Below are 17841 nucleotides of genomic sequence, written 5' to 3' on the forward strand. Positions count from 1 at the left end.
CCTAATTCTAAGATATTGGTTTATTTTTCCAGCTACAATGTTAAATCCAGGGATACATTTTAAGTGCAGAAAGTTGTGATTACCACGGTTGTCAGAATCAAAGTAGCGTGTGCATTCCAAAGTGAGCTGCAACTTTAAAACAACTTTATAATTGCGGTGATTTTGCTGTTCAGCTGTAAGAGAGGAAAACTTGACAGCAGGTCCGTGGAAGTAAAAAAAAAGAGCTGAAGATTATTCTGGCAATCACAAAACAATGTATTTTTGGAGCCCCTGGTGCAGTAGGACATCCCCTGGGCTGGGCTCTGAGTGACCTCTGGAGAGCCTCAGTGCTGTGTCCCCTTTCTGTCCCTTGGCTCGGGGTCCCTGTCCTCACTGCAGTGTTCTGTGTCTCCTGCAGCTTCCCCTGTGTGCTCAGCACTCAGAGGCTGCCCTGAAAAAGGGCTGATGTGCTGTTCTAGCAAAGGTTCATTAACCTCCCTGCCCTGCTGCTTTTTCCTGGAGGGATGGCAAGGGTTATGGAGCGAGCCCAAGAACAAGGAGTGAGTCAAGAGGAGAGCACAAAGATGCTCTGAGTCCTTGGGCACCTCTGCTGTGGAGACAGGCTGGAAGAAGAAAAGGCTCCAGGGAGACCTTAAAGCACCTTCCAGGGCCTAAAGGGGCTCCAAGAGAGCTGGGGAGGGACTGGGGACAAGGGATGGAGTGACAGGACCAGGGTCACTGGAAGACACTGCCCAGAGGAGCTGTGGCTTCCCCATCCTTGGAAATGTTCTTGACCAGGTTGGATGAGGTTTGGAGTAACCTGATCTAGAGGAAGGTGTCCCTGCCCGTGACAGGGGGCTGGAGCAAGATGAGCTTTAAGGTCCCTCCCAACCCAAACCCTTCTATGAGTCTGGGGTTGGATTTCTTGGAAAAAGGCCACCTGTTGTCCTGGCACCTCTTCTGGAACCCTTCCAGCCCAGTTGTCAGCTTCCTTTCCAAACAGGGTGGGGCAGTGCCTCTTGCTGCTGTCCTGCTGCAGAGCTGTAACTGTGTTTTTGTAAAACAAAATGTAAGTAAGATGCTGTCTGTGTTTTTTCTCAAATGACTTTAATACTCTGGGAAGCTCAGTGGAGAATTAGGTGTTTATGCATGGATGAGGAGAAGTTTAATGAAGAGGAAAACTACAGTCTTTACTCATTTTAGCCTTTCTACTGTTTTTCAAATAAATCCACAGAGAAGTAGCAATATTAACAGTGTGCACCTATTCTTATTGTACCTCTCAGCACTTTAGCATAGAAATTAAAGACAAATAAACCCCTCCAAACCAAACCCAAAGCCAAGCTTTGAAAAATGATAATGGGAAAAATCCTCAGAGCACTGTTTGTTCCAGGCTTTATAGAGCAAACTTTTTAAAAAATGAGGGACTCCAGGGCTGTAGTGTTGTAAAGTGAACCCCTTCTTTAATTTTAATTGCCCAGGTGTTGAGAAATGAGAAAAAATTTGAAAGCAGGGGTTTTGCCTGGGCACAATCTTAAAAATAAATAAATAAAATAATACAGAAATAAACACACACATAGATAGATATATATATATATATATATGCACCAAGTATTAGTTGCTGAGGGCAAGACTTCAAATGCTGTTTGGCTTTATCCTGTTCATCTCCCTGCACACATTTTACTTCCCTGACCGCATGTGAGAAGGGGCAGTGGGAAGGAACTTACTCTGAAGCATTGATATTCATAATTTATGCCTGCAGTCTTGAAATAATCTCATTTGTCTTCCACTGTTACCGGAACAGTTTTGCTAGCAGTGAAGAATGCTTGGAGCAATGAGGGATTCTGTTGTTTCAGCTTTTCATTTGTCTTCTGTAAGGAGTGGTTTTGAATAAAAAGATGACTCGGGCAGCGCTGTGTAATGCAATTGCCGGGACGTTCCAACCTGATTTTGAGGAGGCTCGCAGGACTCTGGCTTGTCTGCTCAATAGATAACCTGGTTTATTGGGCAGATAGTGCATTTCTCTGGGCACAGGGAGAGAGCTTGTCAGACACCTTCTCCTGCCTCTCCAGGTGATGGGCAGTGCTGGAGGAGGCTGTGGCTTTGCTGGGGAAGCGCAGCAGGGGTGAAGGGAGGTTTTGGATCCCTGAGTGTCCCCTGCAACAGCATTTATCTGCCCCAAGCAAAGTGCAGAGAGAAGGCAGGGCTCTGATCCCACTTGCAGCAGAGAATCATTCCTTAAGTGAGCTCAGATCAGGCAAGAACTGATTTCTTTAATGACCCCTGACCAGGAGGAAGCCCTGCCCTGTGCCCTGTGCAGAGGCTGTGTCAGAGGTGTCCTGGAGGTTCACCCGTTCTCAGTGACAGGAACAGCTACACAAACTTTAACCTAAGCCAACTAAACCATCAGCAGTCTGTCAGCAGCACTATGGCACTCCATGTGGATTAATTTTTCCCTCTTGTCAGTAGTTCTGTGATTGTAGAGCAGCAGTGCCCAGTACCTGCAGTTTTTGTAGGTTAAACCAGCGGGTTATAGGCTGCACTGCAAAGTGGTGAATTGAGCCTGTAGAGAAAAAATGATTTAAAATTTTGCTTGAGAGGAATTTATAGAAGATTTTGGTTACTACAAACCCAGGAAACAAAAATGTTCCTGTTAGGCATTTTGTGTAACTTCTTACCTTGTTTACTCTGGAGTATATCTCAGTGCGTGCTGGTGATTTAGGATTTATTTGGTGTAAATTAGATTAAAAGTCACCCTTGGGGCCTAATTAAGCCATGTTACAAACAGGGCAGTAAGTTAAACACTTGCAGTAGATTTTGCAGATAACAGGTATGAATAGATGCAAATAAATTTAAGTTTTCATTGATATGGGGATTTTAATTGCAGTAGTTGGTTGCTCTTGGGGTGACTACCAGGAGCTCAGGACCATGGGCTGTGAAGCTGTGCTGCACAATCCATCCCATCCCACCTCTGCTCTCTGTGTTTCATGTTGTGCTGGTTGATTCCCCTTACTTCTCTGCTGTTGATCCAAAAGAACACAAATGCATTTTTTTGTTAGTCTAAGCAAGGGGATAAGATTTAAGAAATTTTCTTAAAAGGCCCTTTCTTGTTGTTGACAAAATATTTTACAGACAGACTTCAGTTTCCCAGCTGCACCAAATCAAAGAATTTCCTGACTGATTAAATATAAATTCTGCAGAATTGATTATTAACTCTAATGTAGTGTTTTCTCTCGTGTTCCTGATAGCTAAGGGTGGCTGTGGGGAGTTTCTGTACATCTTCCCTCTGTTTTCCTGATGGATGTTTCTGCAGGGTTGAGGTGCCAGGCTCAGCATAAGCCAGTCTCACACACAGAGGTGCTGCTGTGGCCACAGGCTCAGTCTCAGTGACTTGTCACATAGTGCTGGGCATAGAGACCTCACAAATGTGTCATTACTGTGCTTAATGAAGGAAACCACCCCTTGCTACAGCACTGGCAAGATATGTGTGTTCCCAGCTTGGCTAGTTTTATATTCTGTTAAATTTTAAGTACTGTTTCTTTTAACTAAAGGCTCTATGGAAGTAATAGGGAACTGGCATTTTATTTTCTGTTTGATTGAATCCTGAATTCAATACTAAAAGTATGAGATGAATTCATATTAAAATCTCTTACTCTTTTCCCTAAGGAAATTTGATAACTAAACTCTACATATTTTCTGCTTGTAATAGCTATCTGATTGGCTTTTAATAATCATAGTGTTTCTGAAGACTGCTGATGTAAAAGGAAAAAGTTGTTAACTTTTAAAAGTATTTTTATTCACTTTCACAGTATGATTACTGCAAAGTGCTTTGTGGAACTTCAGTTAGGGAATGTCACCTTGTGGTTACCATTCTTCCAGGAAGTTTACATTGATAGGATTCATCCTGCTGCTGTTGAAGATGACAGCTAAACCTTTCCAGAATGCAGCAGTTCTTGCAGTTGGGAAAGGTGACATTTGCTCTGATTGCTGATTTATAGGGAATTGAGGCCTTTCCTCCCAAAATCAGGGCAGAGGGTTGTGAGGGGTGGTGTGATTTGTTGAATTTGAGCTGTATTCCCTTTCCCACACAGTAGTGCCCAGAGGTCCTTAGCAGTGTGTGGCTTCTCTGAATCTCTCCCCCAAGAGCAGCTCTGTCATTTTTATCACCCTTGTGAGCGTGGCAGAGGTTTGTAGGGCACTGAGCTGCTTTTCACTTGCCATAAAGCTAAAAGAGGGCCTGGGGAGCCCCTGTGCAGCAGCTGGTGATGCTGTACCATGTGCCTGGCTCGTCCTGGGAGCTGGTCCTTTGCCCCTGCTGTGAGTCTCCAGGCAGGTGTGCAGCATCTCCTGTGGGTGCTGCTGGTGACCTGAGCACAAGGGGAGTGCAGGTGTGGCTGGGGACGTGGCACATCCCATTCTCCTGGAGGTTTGTGCTCCCATGATATGGCAGTCCTGCTCCTGGGCTGGTGATGTCCATCAGTGAAGCTCCAGGGCTGGGGACCAGAACTAGAGCAAGCCACCCTTCTCTGCTTTACATTTTCAGCTAAAATTGTGCAAGGCAGCAAAACTAACTTCCTCTAATCAGACCAAAGCCTAAAGTCTAACTTCTGCAGCTCTACCTCAGTTTAAAGCATTTGCTCTGATTACCTGGTCTTTGGAGGTCTTTATGACTGATCCATTTTCTTTATTTGGATTAAGAGAATAATTGAAGTGAATCATTGCCATATAAGATATGGAAGTTCAAATGTAGTTCATGTTTAAAAGGCTTTATAATGAACTTCGTTAAAAATGTCTGCTAATTACCTCTGGTGAACTGAAGTGCACATTGTAAAAGCTGCTGATTTAAAGTCCATCTTATATAAGCTTATATATATTGAGAACATAAAAGATTTTTTCAACATAAATTTGGACAGGCCCTTAAAGTCAGATTACACTCTGGGCTTTTAGGATGTGGAGATTACAAAGAATGAAATTAAACAAATTTTAAGGAACACAGTGGTGCAAGGTTTTTACATGGTATAAACCCTATATTGCATACATAGAGGTTTCACATGAAGTTTCCTAGACACACATTACTCAGAGGAACCTGCTCCTGTCCCTGCTTTGAAGTGATTAAAAACCCTGTGGTTTGACCTTAAGCAATTGTCTGAATTCCTCCAGCTGGGCTCTGTCAGGAGTTTTGCATTCCCTGTTCTGCTGAGCATAGGTGTCACACACATACCCCTCCTGAACCTGTTGGGCTTTGCTCAAGGGTGGTGGAGCAGAGCATCACCTGCTCCCTCACTGTGCACTTCTGTGAGGCTGCACCTGTCTCAAATAGCCATGTCTGTGTTCAATGGTGACAATTTCTGAGCTCTGCTGTGAGAAGTCTCCTGAAATAGAGACCTGCAAACCTTGGAAGAGCTCTCTGGGTAGAAGTCTGTCTGTGTGGAGGGGGTTTCTCTTCCCTGTGAGGTTTGTGGGGTCTGTCTTGTGCCTTCATGTGTGGTGTTTGGAGCTGTAAGCCCAGATCCCTGAGGAGGGCAGCTGAGCAGCAGCAATTGATGGTGCTGTACTGCACAGTATCTTGTGGGAACACAACTTTGGCAAATGAAAAGCTTTAAGGCCAATGGCTCTAACTTATCTCATTTCCTTTCCATCTCAGGGATTTTTTTGGTGTTTTTTTTTTTTTTTTTTTTTTTTTTTTTTTTTTGGGAATAAGCCTAATACTCATGATGTCTTACTGAAAAATGGCTCACAGTTATTTTATGGGTATCAAACACTGCAGGAGGAGTGTGGTGGTTAATACTGAAACAGTGAAACAATTGGGGGCCTCGTACTTGGCTAGAAATAATTGTCTCATTAATCTTAACCACATTGAGCCCACCACTTGGGGGTCAAACATAGTTTAATCCTAATAGGTGGGAATATGTCAGATTACACTCCAATTCTGACAGTTATTCCTCTCCCTGGAAAATTTGCTAATATTTTTACAAAGGAATTAGGAAGAAAAAGAGTAGAAGATACCAAGCAAACTCTAATACATATACTGAGACAAAAAAGCAATGTGGCAGAATTTAAACCTTTACAAATGGGATTTTGAGGAATATTAGATGAGAGCTAACAAATGAGAAAAAGAAAGGGGAAGGATGTGTCTTTTTTGGAATTTGATTTTGCTCTGTGCTGGTTGGTTGCTGGTCAGTTTCTTATCCCTTTGGAAATGGTTGTTCACCCAAGTACATGTCAGTCTCTACTCTCTGAGTCAGATGCTTAATGCTGTACCACGGTACAGAATAGTTTTTAAGCTTGAATTTGTCTTCTCCTATCAAATCTGCATGTTACAAAGTGCCACATTACAATGTAGTGGTTGTGATAGGGTATTGTAATTTAAATAATGTTTCTAACCATTGGCAAATACAGCTGAGAGTCTGGTAAATAGTGGATGGAAATTACAATCAAAATGGGAATGTTAAATAGCCATCCCTAACAGATGGTCATCAGAAATCATTCAGCTTATCTTTTATAGACAGCACAAGCACAGATATCTGTGTTCTGCTGAATCAATTTTGACGTGAGCTCCTTGAAATTGTGGAGCAGTGTCCCAGCACTAGTGGCAGCTCTGGAAAATCCAGATGATGGGTGGGTCTGGGTGTGGCTGGGCACTGACACACAGATCTGAGCATGCTGGATTGTGGAGTCCTTGCCTTCAGCTGCTGCTGTCAAACCTGTGTAAAGAGAATTATTTTACTGAGGAGAAAGTCTTGGGCTGTGGGCTGAGTAAGAGATGAGAAAGGTGTGTCCTTCCTCCTGGGCCTCCTCCTCTCCATCCTGGAGCTGTGTGTGGTTGGGCTGAGGAACTGGGTATTAGAGCCACATCTTATCTTATTAATCAGGGATGATTGACACCTAAAACTGCACCGTGGCCACCAGTGGTGTGTTATACACGTGTTGTACAAAAACTGGCAGTAAGCCCATCAGGCTCAATTTCAGACTCTGTGTAACAAACACTTCCCTATATTCCTGTGAAGGAAAAAGCTGCTTTAGAGCTCTAAATGATTCAGTTAGTACAGATGGAGTCTCCTTGAAAAGTGCTTCCCAAGCTCTGGTATGCAGACTGCTCCTGTCTATGACTGTGCAAGCAGCTGGTTCTTCAGTCTGTATTAAATACAGGTTTGGGGTTTTTTGGTTTTCTTTTTTGGTTAGATTAGGAAGTTTGGAGAAAGTAAATATGAGCCATGACAGGGACAGGAATGGTGGCTGGTACTTTGAAAAGAGACTCTGCCAAAAACAGGAGAGCACAGAGGTATCATGTTCTTGTTATCGTGTATATTTGTGTCAGGACTGTCATTAAAGGGCAACAAAAGGAAAAGCCTTTAACATTCTGTGCTGCCTCAGGTGCTCAATGACTGCAGAGGTTGTTGGTGCTTTGGCAGATGTGAGAAAAACAAACCCAGTACTGCCAAGGGCTCTGGTAATGATACTGGAGATACTGGTACCCTTAAGCAAACAAAAAGGCTGGGAAAGTTTTGTACACACTTTATAGTAATGCTCTCATTTCCCCCAGACAGCTGGGTTATACTGTAGCTAATCAGAGGATTGTAGGGACAAAAATGCTTCTGATCCCAGGTGCAACCAATATAGGAACATCCAGCAGGACAACATGGTTTTAGAGATGACCTAAGGACTTTGCAGAGAAGTGTGAGCTTGGCATGTCATTGGCAGTCACCATTATTTTTAAGCCAATAAAGTAATGAAAAAAGTGTTGAAATAAAAAAATGCCAACTGAGACAGCTTCAGAATCAGATGCTATTTAGCAGTGTTACACTGCAGATAGATGCCCATGAAGCAGGGGCTGTCAGCTGCTGGCATTTCACTCAACAGCAAACTGAAAGATGAATGCTTGTGCTGTCTGATACTGATGGTGGAGTCATTGGGGATTACAGATGTATGAAGACAGACATGAACAAAATCAATGTGATTTGGGGTTCCAGAAGTTGCCACCACTTTGTGAAAGTGATGCTCTGTGTCCCTCAGGTGGAAGAGGTGACTTCAAGGTCACAGGAGATGGTTGCTGGGTGCTGTGGTGTGATAGGTGATAACACACCTGAATTGCAGGAGTGCAGGTGGTGGCTCCTGATGTTTCATGAGGTGTCCACAGCTCTGATAACTTGAAATGACAAATGTTAAGGCTTCAGGATTTAACACAGCTCAGACAAATGAATCTGTTGTCCAGTGATGCTGATTTTCAGGAGTGGAATTTTATCCCAGGAGCAGCCTGGGCCTCCTCAAGGACTAACTGATGTTGGCAAACTTGTGTCATAGTTTGGCTGTGCCTATTTAGATGGTCTGTATTGCTTAGTTACAGAAAGGAGGACATGGTAGGAACTCTAGAGGACAGGTTCTGCCCATCAGGGCTTTCTCAGACAGAACATCTAAAAGGTGTCAGAGACTGGACACTAAACACACCAGGGCTTCTGCAGGAAGAAGCAGTGAATTATCAGCTAAACTGGCCAGATCTTTCTTCAGATTTGTCTTGTGGTTCCTTGCTCTCAATGCAGCTAATACATTATCAGAAACACTGATAGCAAGTGAATCATCTGTGTTGTTATGTAGCAAATATTTTTTGAGTAGCTAATACAAGCTCTATGCTGTGAGTTTAGTCAAACATATGTATGACGACAATGATACATGATTGCTGTTAAACTTTATAAATCATTTGTAGCGAGGTAAATGAGCTAAAACCAGGCTGGAAGAAGTATGCAAATTAAAAGTAAAATGGAAATGAAGAAAGCTAGAAGGAAAAGGAGAGATACCTACATTTGTGAGAGTGCCTGAGAAGAGGCTGTTCTTGTATAACATTTGCATTTGTGTAATCCAGCTCTGCCAGGGGGGGATGGGAGGTTTCCTGATCAGCACAGCTGTCTCAGCAGCAGGCTCAGGTGAGGATGAGGAGCCTTGCTTTGATCAGAGAGAGACAGTGGACACAAAAGCCAGGGCTGTTCTGGGCAGCTCCATCCCCGGGGAAGAAGCATCAGGTGCTCAGCCCCAGCACTGCCCCGTGTCCAGCTCAGGCATCTGGGCAGTGCTGGGAAGGGGCTGGTTTGGTAATGGAGCTCTGCAGGACAGAAGTGCTGCTGAATTCATCTTCACTGCTGGTAACTCCAAGATGCTGTGGAAGCAATCTGTAGCTAAAGATGGACTAAAATTTCAGGTACACTTTGATATTTTTCCTTTGTGACACGTTTGAAATGTGACCATTAAGCACAAAACCTTTACAAGTGTCAGCCTGACACTTTGTTCCCTGCCTGATGCTGCTGATGGAGTGGTGATGGGCAGATCCTGCTGCAAAGGATGGCTCATTCCTTAGGAAGAATGGCATCTCACACCAAGGTTATGGACTCTCAAAAGTTGGAAGAACTTTAATATGAACTTGGAAGAATGGATGAGACTGAAGGATTTCTGTTCTAGCTGATGTGAGCCAGTGTTCTTCCAGCAATTGGCTTAGCTGGCCATCTCAAGAATGCCTCCAGAGAGATGCTAATTTTTCTTATGTATGTCACCCACAAGTTGAAGCAACTGGTGTGCTCATAGACTTTGAGAGGAGTGGAGGTGCCCCTCAGCTGCTGGAGGTGCTTGGAAGATTCAGTAGTTCTCAGCTGGTGTAGTTGGGTTGTGAGATTTTGCATCCCCTGAGGAGTATAATCTGCAGTGAGGGAAGGCAGAGTACATGTGCTCTGGCATGTGCCTGTCAGCATGTGGCTGGTGGTTGTTCATGAGATGGGAACTCATCTAGGACTGTCACTATTGGCATTTAGCTGGGCAGGAGCCTTAATCCAACATAAATTGTTATGAGGCTTTCAATTCCCTCAAATTAAGGCTTCAGCAGTAAGTTTCTTTCAAAAGACAGGAAGATCTGGTGGTGCTGCAGTGCATGCTGTATTATTTGTCTGCCCTTATGATTCAATTTTCAGAGTGCTGCTAAACTGCTGTGAGGAGAAAGGCAGAGTGGTTTGGTGTGGGAGAGCTGCTGCAGAGCAGGCTGTGCTTGGGCAATCAGAGACAAAATCTGGGTTTGGCTCACACAGAGAGCTCTGCTCTGGCAGCAGCAGGATCTGTGCAGTCCCCTCAGTGAGGAGGCTCCAGGGGTCCAGGTGACACCACCCACCCCAGAGCTGCCTTTAGGGGTCCAGGGGGCTCTGGCTGCTGCTCCTTCTGCACCCCAGCAGTACCCAGGAGTGGTTTTTCTCTGTTGAGCCTCACCTGCACCAGCAGATCCAGAAGTGGATGTCATTTCAAACCATCTGTGCCTCTATGGCTCTGTGGGGCTCTGGACCTTGGGCTGGCAGCTCATTCAGGCCATAGTCCTGTCTTGCAGTTTTGTACTGAATATTTTAATGCAAAACATCGGGTGATTCCCCCCCCACCCCCTTCCCACATTGTGCTCTTTTAAATCATTAAGATGTGTTGAGGTGCTTTTAATTTTCTGTTGGGTTTCTGAGCATCCCTTAGCATGCATTCAAGGTGGTATCTGCACACTTTATGTTGCCACCATGAAAGAGACAAAACTTCCTCTTCTGAGATAAAGGAGATTCTGATATAATAGCACAATATATAGATTGGGTCCTTAAGGAAAAGAAACAAAGTAGTGGTGCACTGTAAGGGGAATATTTATGGAGGAAAATTTTTTCTTGTTGTAGTAGGAGTGATTAATTTAAATTGTAGGTCTTGTACCGTGCCAGTTGCAGACAATCAATTTTGTATCAAATAATATAGAATGTGTTGCCAAATTATGTATGCTAATTGATTATGAGCTTGTGTGTAATGTATTATTAAATTTTATTTTTAGCCTGGACTGTGCATGCCTGTGTTCTGCTGCGTGGTCTGAACCAAATTTCATGGTGGTAGATGTGTCCAAGGCAATTCCATTTCTGTGTGGGAGTGGGGGCTGGTGTCTGCCTGGAGCAGACACAAACTCAGTGCATGCTGTGCCTGCTGAGCATCCCGTGTGTGGTGGGATGGGGTGGGCATCCCAGCTCTTGCTGCTGCCTCTGGAGGGTGGAGAGTGAGAAGGAGCCTGGTGAGCTGATGGAACTGGAGGGAAGCATCTGGGGAGCATCCATACAAATCCAGGCTTCAGCACATCCATGAGACACCTTCTTAATTAGGTAACCATAAAGGAAATAAAGATTTACATTTTTCTCTCTGGTGGGATTGTACTTGAGTTAATTGCTTCTAAAATGAGACCATAACTTTTAGCAAGGAGGATGGGTAGCTACTGTTCAGATTTCATTTTGATAATTTTCTTAATACTTTGTTTTACATCAGAAACTCATCCTGAGATGGAAGAGGCCACTTTTCTGTTTGAGGCACTGGAGCACTGAGGAATCATGCTAAACAAATGTGTGAACTTGATTTCTGATGAATTTTTTTCTTCCATCTTTGCACTTGGCTGCAATACATACGTGTTTTCTTGCTGTGATATTTCTAAGAGGCTGTGGGAAATGGGGTTATTAATAAACACATTCAGTAAGTACATTAATGAGTATTTTATGTATATGATTGCACATCTGCATACATTACATGCTCCAGGGCTTTATCCAGAAAGGCAGTTTTCCTTCTGGAAATAAAGTGAAATGAATTTTAAGCAAGGAACTTGTTTTTGAAGTGGATTATGTTAACAAATTTCATTTGAGTTCAGAGATGGCAGACTCAGGTCCAGTATTGTAATACTTCATATCAAATGGCATAAATTCCTTTGATACAGGATTTATCTAGTGCTCCTTGCAGTCTTTTTAAAGAAAGATTTAGTGAGAGCTTTTAATTCATACTGATTTTCTTTTTTAAAAGAAATGGAATTTTTCATCATGAAAAATTCATATGTATTACACTAATTAAGAAATGTGTGCACCAAATCTGTCTAGACATAATTTTTGTATGTTTTTCTCCTTTCTTTTCAATGTCTCTTTTCCTGTAGCACAGACTTATGAACTGGATCCTTTCAGAAGGGTGTCACTTTTTACAAAAGCTTTAGGTGTTTGCACAAGCTGTTTTTTTTTTTTTTTTTAAATTTAATCTGTCTTAATATTTTTCATATCCTATAGCAATGTATAATAGCTTTTATTAGGATCCTTACAATGTCTTTTTAAATCCCCAAATAACACTTGGCATGTCAGGATTATATATAAGCATAACCTTTTTTTTGAGCATGTCTGGAAATCACAAAGAGACTGATAGACACTTATTTTTCACAGGCTGCTGTTTTAACCCCCCTAAGGCAATCAGAAGAGAGCCTGCAATAGTCTATGTAATGTGAATAATTTTGGATACATTTCTTTTTCATTTCTCTAAGATGCCTGTAAAAGAATCTGGCTTCTGGAGCTTCTCATCACCTGCTTTCTGCAATCCCAGCCCATTTGCTGTGTCCTTAAGGGGCACCTGAAATCACTGGCCACCTTTGAGGGTATTGCTAAAAAGGTTGGAATGATTTATTTTTCTTCCCCCAGTCATTTTTTCCTTTTGTCAGACTCATACTGCTGTATTGGAATGGAAAGGTACAGAAGAGAGAGAGTTCAGTGCTTACATACCTGTTTGTTTGTTAATTTGGTCTTTTAAAATTCAAATTTATAGCTATAAATGATGCTTAACTGCAAGAAGAATTTACATAAATACACAATTTCTTATTTCTCTACTTTTAACACTTTCAAAGCAAGGTGATATTTGTATTTTAAGTCCACATCATAGCTTCAGTAAGAGTTTTGGCCTGGATAGATGTATTTTCAGGATCTTTGGGGATCAGGATCTTTTTTCAGAATCTTTGGTCTTTTTAATGCAGGAGGTGAGACTGGATGTGCACAGTGGTCTGCTTAAACAGTGTCAGTATTTATTAGAGAAAATAAAATTACAAATTTTGGAGGAAAACAGGTATCTCTCTCTTTGTTCAGAAGTTAATTAAACAGTAGCAAGCAACCTTTGAATGGATTTTGAATTACAGAAACTTCTCTGTATTGGAATGGAAACAAGGATGGATGTTGAACAGATTCTGTTGGGTGTGTTTGAAGAGCTGTTAAGGTATAGACTTGCATGAGGGTACTTAGAGAAGTGTATATATACAAAAAGAAATAATTATATTCCTGTAACTTCATTCCTAATTAAAACTGTTTTCATAGAATATTATGGGTTTTTTTAGCTCTGAGAGCAGCTCTGGTTCTTTGATGAGAAATGCTATGTGAGACAAAAGGGCAGGTCGGTACTTTTGACTTATTTCTCTCTATAAATTGTTGTGCATTAATAAACAATGATATTTAATGCAGCAAATATGTGAGGAGAGGAAATGAGCAGTGTTTTCCCTGTGTTCCAGAGCCTGTATATCAGTTTGGGTGCAAAAAGTCTGCACTGAAATACCACAAAAATTGAAACCTCTGTTCTGTCTCAAATCAGTGACGATGTTAAGGTTCAGTGTTTGCTGGTGGAGTGTGCATGGCAGGGCAAGGTTGTGTTAGGCTGCCAAGAGATAACAAAACTCTGCAGGGAAATGTTTGGGAGATTCACTGGAGCTGGTCCATTTACTGCACTTCCACCCCTGAAAAGCCTCGAGAGGTTCCATCTCAGGTGATGAGAGGTCAGAGTCCTGCTGCCTCTGGTGCAAGGATCTTCCTTTGGAACAGTGCTGCTGTCCTGCTTTGGGCTCCTGCTGCCTCCCTGATCCTGGTGTACTTCAAAAGTGGCATCACAACGAGATGGTTTTGCTCAACTGAGTTCTGATGCTGGTACAGATTTTGTAGAGATGGTAAAATTTCCCAGGGTCATCATTCAAATATCTAATATCAATTGGCCTAACCCAGAAACAGAGGAGAAAAACTCCCTTTTTCTTTCTCTTGTTGGTTTGAGACAGGCTATCAGTGTCTATATAATGTTCCCTCATGGATTAAGTGCTGTTCCCCTGTTGATACACCAGACATCAATCTTGCCAGCAAAGAAGAGAAACACCTCTGAGCTGGCCATCAGTTCCTGAGTGCATCCTATCATCATTTCACTCCTGGGAGAGGTGACATCTGTCACTTACTCCTGGGATTTGTGGACTGTCGAGTGTTGAGAGTGACAGCTGCTTCAGTGAGCCTGGCAGCATTGATCTGAGCTGGAGAGTCCTCCTGGCTTTCCTCCTCTCAAGGTGGGCTTGGCACAGGGATCTGCAGCTTCCTTGTGCTCTGTGTCATTATGGACCTGCCTCCTTTCTCCCTGGTGTGACAGCTCCTTCATCTGCAGGTATGCATTGATATTCCAGTGCAGCTCCTCAGCTGCTGGAGGTGCTGGCACATCACAGGGATCTGTGGGAAACTCTTCCTTTGTGTGTGTGTGGGTTCCAGCCTTGCCCATGGAGCCACAGCTGGATCACCCTCGTGCACCCTGCACCCTTACATTGCTAACAAACCTCATCAAGAGATTTTCTAAAAGCAGTTTGTTAAGTTCTTCCCAAATAAATTCCTTAAGAGTAAAAATATATGGCTTGTAATAATGTCTCTATCTATTTTGTATGATGTGGTGCATAGCTCTATCTGCCTGCTAAATGCTGCATATTGTCTAAAGTGTGTCTTGTGCTTCTTCTTATTGATTAATCTTAAATACAAATTTACAATTGATTCTCAAGTCTTGGATGCTGCTGAAAACCTCTGCTAGGAATAGATTTATATAGATGATATTCACTGCTGCTTCCAGCATATGGAAATGCACTGAAGCACTATTTTTAGATGTTTTATATTCAGTCAAAAGCTTTTTGCTAACCCTCTCGCCTTTACTTTTATTTCTTGCAATTTGGAGAGTTTTGGATTCAAATAAAGGGAAAATTAGGAACAACAATCAATTTACCCTTAGCCTTACAGTCCCTTATTACAATTGCTAATTTATCAGTGGGTAGGTGCCTGTCTTTTGTAATGGATATTGAGGATAATTTTAAATGCAACTTTTAAGCTTAGCCAATTTCCATAGTACTCTGGGAGATTAGTTGCTTCTGCATGAAAAGCTTTGTGCATTTCAGGGGGGTTCTGGAGCCCTCTTGTGTGGTTTTTTTGAATATTTGTTGTAATAGTCATTGATTCCCTTAGCAAGGTGTTGACCTCCAAGTAGATATTGCAGATGGAAGCAGGCAAACTTTGGAAAATTGCATGGAAGTCTTTGGTTGGAGCAGTTTTTCTCAACTCACAGTTGGATTTTGTTTGAAAGATTGGGGTGGGGTCCAGGAAGACTGTTGGGTTTTGCTTTCTGTGCAAGCTGTTTCCATGCTTCTGAGTTGGGGGTTCTTTGGTTCTGGTTTGCTGTTTTGGTTTTTTCCACCATCAAATGATCTTCACTGAAACAGAAGCTGCATTTTCCTGTCTTCTGTCTCTTCTGCCTCTGTATATTTATTTTCCTTGGTTTTTTTTTAAGCCATTAGCATCACTAGCATTAGGACAGAAAATGTGAGAGCCACTAAATAGGATTATGTTAAAATGATGATTTAATTGAGCTCTTACACATGATAAGAAGATTGTCTTGTTTTGCTGAGCTGCAGTTTACAGAGGTCCTTGGCAAGGGGATGCCAAGTTGCTTTTGGCATTCATTAACACCAAATCCAAATCACTGCTAAATTTGCTTAGCAGGAAAAGTAACAAATAGAGGAAAAGCACAGCCCATGACTTTAAGTGTATTTGTATTTGCAAATATGTGTTTTCCTGTAATTCAGAGGAAATTGTTCCCACAGGACAAAAAATCCTCTGGTTTTTTTTTCCCTTTATCATAGAGTTGAAATGATCCTATGAAACAATTGCTGGCATGACAAAATCCCACTGTTGAAAGTAGGACAGGAGACATTTTCCACTTTCTACAGATCAATCTTTTTGTATAACTCAGAGCAATTGCAGTCCTTTAAAAAAGGACTCAGTTACTGAGTAAAAATTACATAGTAAGTGGAGTTTTAACTCTAGTTATAACCCAGTTCCCTGCTAGTTTTACCACATAAAGGAAAACAAATATCCATAAAATTATGACCTATCTCTTGTACTCCCTCTGCCAAATATTGCCTGACAGGCCAATTTTTAAAGAAATGCCCAGGGCTTGCAGTATATTTATTTCTGCCATTTAAGTTCTAATTTAATTTTAGATTTGTTTATGTAATCAGATATATTGGATTACTGCTGCTATCAAGTCCTGTATTTAGTTCAGACTCCCATCTTTCTGAAGGAAGAACATGCTGGAGGAATGTAATAATGTAGAGTGGTTTTGATACTGAGAGTATTTAAAAAAACCCTCCTAAATACTTTCAGTTAGCAAGAAGATTTTATTCAGGTGTAAGCACAGCTTTTTCACTGCAAAGCTGTTAATCTCTCTTAGTGTGAACCCACAAAGAGAGTTTCTGCCAGCACTGATTTCTCCTGAAGGTTGGCTCAATTTTTATTTAAATTCTGAAACACGTGGAAAAGAAGGCTGAAGTCTGGTAAACATCCATCTGGGTGTGCTTTTACAGAAGGCTTTATGTATTAATTGACTTGTTAATTCAACTAATTGGGAAAAGTGTAAAAAATGAGCTGGGAAATACATTAACCTGCAAAAGTCTGATGAGTTTACCTTGGCTAGTATGACAAATGTGTTTTTGAACATGTTTTGCTGTAACCATCCCAAACTTCAGTGGACAAAATGCAAGTCCATCCTTCTGAAAGTGTGGTTTATTTTACTCACTTGCAGCTTATAGGTGTGTCATGTATGACTGACTATATATAGCTATATATATGCTGTATAACTCTTTTAATTTGCTGTTAAGACTGACATGCAGCTTAAAACAAAATAGCCAGTGAACATGACTAACTTCTCTGGTAGCATTTGTTGCATAGGCCATGTCTATTCTTTCTTTAACCAGATGGAAACTAGTCCATACTGTGGTTATCAAATTTTGAGTTATTTAACCTAACATATTTAAATAAAAAGCATTTTTTTAATGGTGCACAGAACTGCTAAGAGTGAAGTAAATAACATATTCTATAATTGCAGTTATTGGATTTACAGGCACTTTCTGCCTGTTTCAAAGAGAAGTATGAGTAAGGCTTTAAGAGAGGGTTGAAAGCAAGTGTGATGAATAGATAAAAGCAAAAGAAGTCAAAGATAGATTTAAATTGCATTTTAATATAGACTTTAGTAATATGGTAAAAATAGATGTAATCACGAAACCTGACTATCTTAATACATTCCTGCAAGGCAACCTTAATTCCAGGATTTCTTAAACAGTGATTATTTGTAACTGTAAAATTGTTATAGTATTCTCTTTTGGATGTAATGCAGTGTGTCTAGTGTTTCCTCTCCAAGTGTTCTCCAAGGGGGAAAAAAAAAAGGCAAAAAACAATATAGAAAAATATGTGAGAGTCATGAAAATGACTCCCAGGGAAATGGAAAATAGGAGGGAAATGCAGTGAACAAAGGGTTTGTGAAGAGAGGAACAAAATGCTGTAGGGTGAGAAGAGGGATAAGAAAACAAGCTGAGAAAAGGAGGTAGATGTAATAAAAATATATCTGTTGCCTTTTGGAAGAAATCTACTAGTTTAGTATGGGAAAGAATTAAGGGCAAAGGATAGAAAGGATTTGAGGATTAAGGACAAGGTGCTCAGGAGGAGATGTGCAGCCAGTGATGACACTGGTGAGGAAAGGGATGGCAGAACTGGATGGAGAAAGGAGAATGGTGCTGAGGTGGGGAAAGTCCTGGCTGTGGGACTTGGGCAGGAGGAAGCACAATTTCAGACCTCATGCCAGTTTGCATCAGCTTGGCAGACTGAGCTCCGTGGTGGGAGCAGAAACAAAACAGAAAATATGTGGGACAATGTCAAGTGTCTTGTGTGATTCAGCAGCTGCCTGGTCCTGCTCTGAGCA

At 41.7% G+C, this 17841-nt stretch overlaps 1 protein-coding gene across 6 annotated transcripts in view; it reads left to right on the plus strand.

Moving 5' to 3' along the window:
• The window catches only part of THSD7B (thrombospondin type 1 domain containing 7B), a 484878-nt gene that overhangs the window by 215227 nt on the left and 251810 nt on the right, over positions 1-17841 (plus strand). The window contains exon 1 of one of the 6 annotated variants that reach the window (XM_079311748.1): positions 9081-9166. The exons of the other annotated variants lie outside the window; for them this stretch is intronic. The gene's annotated coding sequence lies outside the window, so the exon portion shown is untranslated. Of the gene's footprint in view, positions 1-9080; positions 9167-17841 lie in introns of those variants that run through there. 6 annotated transcript variants of the gene reach the window in all.

Source organism: Erithacus rubecula (genome assembly GCF_903797595.1).
Source record: "Erithacus rubecula genome assembly, chromosome: 8".
NCBI lineage: Eukaryota > Metazoa > Chordata > Aves > Passeriformes > Muscicapidae > Erithacus > Erithacus rubecula.